We start from the raw sequence: 3,315 nt of genomic DNA, 5'->3' as shown, positions 1-3,315 counted from the left end.
TACGTTATACGTTATACGTTATACGTTATACGTTATACGTTATACGTTATACGTTATACGTTATACGTTATACGTTATACGTTATACGTTATACGTTATACGTTATACGTTATACGTTATACGTTATACGTTATACGTTATACGTTATACGTTATACGTTATACGTTATACGTCATACGTTATACGTTATACGTTATACGTCATACGTTATACGTCATACGTTATACGTTATACGTTATACGTTATACGTTATACGTTATACGTTATACGTTATACGTTATACGTTATACGTTATACGTTATACGTTATACGTTATACGTTATACGTTATACGTTATACGTTATACGTTATACGTTATACGTGATACGTTATACGTGATACGTTATACGTGATACGTTATACGTTATACGTTATACGTTATACGTTATACGTTATACGTTCTACGTTATACGTTCTACGTTATACGTTCTACGTTATACGTTCTACGTTATACGTTATACGTTATACGTTATACGTTATACGTTATACGTTATACGTTATACGTTATACGTTATACGTTATACGTTATACGTTATACGTTATACGTTATACGTTATACGTTATACGTTATACGTTATACGTTATACGTTATACTTTATACGTTATACGTTATACGTTATACGTTATACGTTATACGTTATACGTTATACGTTATACGTTATACGTTATACGTTATACGTTATACGTTATACGTTATACGTGATACGTTATACGTTAAAAGTTATACGTTATACGTTATACGTTATACCTTATACGTTATACGTTATACGTTATACGTTATACGTTATACGTTATACGTGATACGTTATACGTTAAAAGTTATACGTTATACGTTATACGTTATACACTATACGTTATACGGCATAAGTTCTAGGATATGCGTTATATTATATATTGTATGTTATACGTTATACGTTATACGTTATACGTTATACGTTTTACGTTATACCTTATACGTTATACGTTATACGTTCTACGTTCTACGTTATACGTTATACGTTATACGTTATACGTTATACGTTGTACGTTATACGTTATACGTTATGCGTTATACGTTATACGTTATACGTTATACGTTATACGTTATACGTTATACGTATTACGTTATACGTTATACGTTATACGTTAAAAGTTATACGTTATACGTTATTCAGCATAAGTTCGAGGATATGCGTTATACATTATATGTTATACGTTATACGTTAAAGGTTATACGTTATACGATATACGTTATACGTTATACGTTATACACTAGACGTTATACGGCATAAGTTCTAGGACATGCGTTATATATTATATGTTATACGTTATACGTTATACGTTATACGTTATACGTTGTACGTTATACGTTATACGTTATACGTTATACGTTATACTTTATACGTTATACGTTATACGTTATACGTTATACGTTATACGTTATACGTTACACGTTATACGTTACACGTTATACGTTACACGTTATACGTTACACGTTACACGTTACACGTTATACGTTATACGTTATACGTTATACGTTATACGTTATACGTTATACGTTATACGTTATACGTTACACGTTACACGTTTTACGTTATACGTTATACGTTATACGTTACACGTTACACGTCACACGTCATACGTTATACGATATACGTTATACGTTACACGTTACACGTTATACGTTATACGTTATACGTTATACGTTATACGTTATACGTTATACGTTATACTTTATACGTTATACGTTATACGTGATACGTTATACGTTAAAAGTTATACGTTATACGTTATACGTTATACGTTATACGTTATACGTTATACGTTATACGTGATACGTTATACGTTATACGTTATACGTTATACGTTATACGTTATACGTTATACGTTATACGTTATACGTTATACGTTATGCGTTATACGTTATGCGTTATGCGTTATACGTTATACGTTATACGTTATACGTTATACGTTATACGTTATACGTTATACGTTATACGTTATACGTTATACGTTATACGTTATACGTTATACGTTATACGTTATACGTCATACGTTATACGTCATACGTTATACGTTATACGTTATACGTTATACGTTATACGTTATACGTTATACGTTATACGTTATACGTTATACGTTATACGTTATACGTTATACGTTATACGTTATACGTTATACGTTATACGTTATACTTTATACGTTATACGTTATACGTTATACGTTATACGTTATACGTTATACGTTATACGTTATACGTTATACGTTATACGTTATACGTGATACGTTATACGTTAAAAGTTATACGTTATACGTTATACGTTATACGATATACGTTATACGTTATACGTTATACGTGATACGTTATACGTTAAAAGTTATACGTTATACGTTATACGTTATACACTATACGTTATACGGCATAAGTTCTAGGATATGCGTTATATTATATATTGTATGTTATACGTTATACGTTATACGTTATACGTTTTACGTTATACCTTATACGTTATACGTTATACGTTCTACGTTCTACGTTATACGTTATACGTTATACGTTATACGTTATACGTTGTACGTTATACGTTATACGTTATGCGTTATACGTTATACGTTATACGTTATACGTTATACGTTATACGTTATACGTTATACGTATTACGTTATACGTTATACGTTATACGTTAAAAGTTATACGTTATACGTTATTCAGCATAAGTTCGAGGATATGCGTTATACATTATATGTTATACGTTATACGTTAAAGGTTATACGTTATACGATATACGTTATACGTTATACGTTATACACTAGACGTTATACGGCATAAGTTCTAGGACATGCGTTATATATTATATGTTATACGTTATACGTTATACGTTATACGTTATACGTTATACGTTATACGTTATACGTTATACGTTATACGTTATACGTTATACGTTATACGTTATACGTTATACGTTATACGTTATACTTTATACAGTATACGTTATACGTTATACGTTATACGTTATACGTTATACGTTATACGTTATGCGTTATACGTTATACTTTATACAGTATACGATATACGTTATACGTTATACGTTATACGTTATACGTTATACGTTATACGTTATACGTTATACGTTATACGTTATGCGTTATACGTTATACGTTATACGTTATACGCTATACGTTATACGTTATACGTTATACGTTATATGTTATAGGTTATACGTAATACGTTATACGTTATACGTTATACGTTATACGTTATACGTTCTACGTTATACGTTATACGTTATACGTTAT

This window comes from Ptiloglossa arizonensis, unplaced genomic scaffold (genome assembly GCF_051014685.1).
Source record: "Ptiloglossa arizonensis isolate GNS036 unplaced genomic scaffold, iyPtiAriz1_principal scaffold0099, whole genome shotgun sequence".
In the NCBI taxonomy this organism is placed as follows: Eukaryota; Metazoa; Arthropoda; class Insecta; order Hymenoptera; family Colletidae; genus Ptiloglossa; species Ptiloglossa arizonensis.
The sequence above is the reverse complement of the archived record's forward strand: the minus strand, read 5'-3'. Positions refer to the sequence as shown.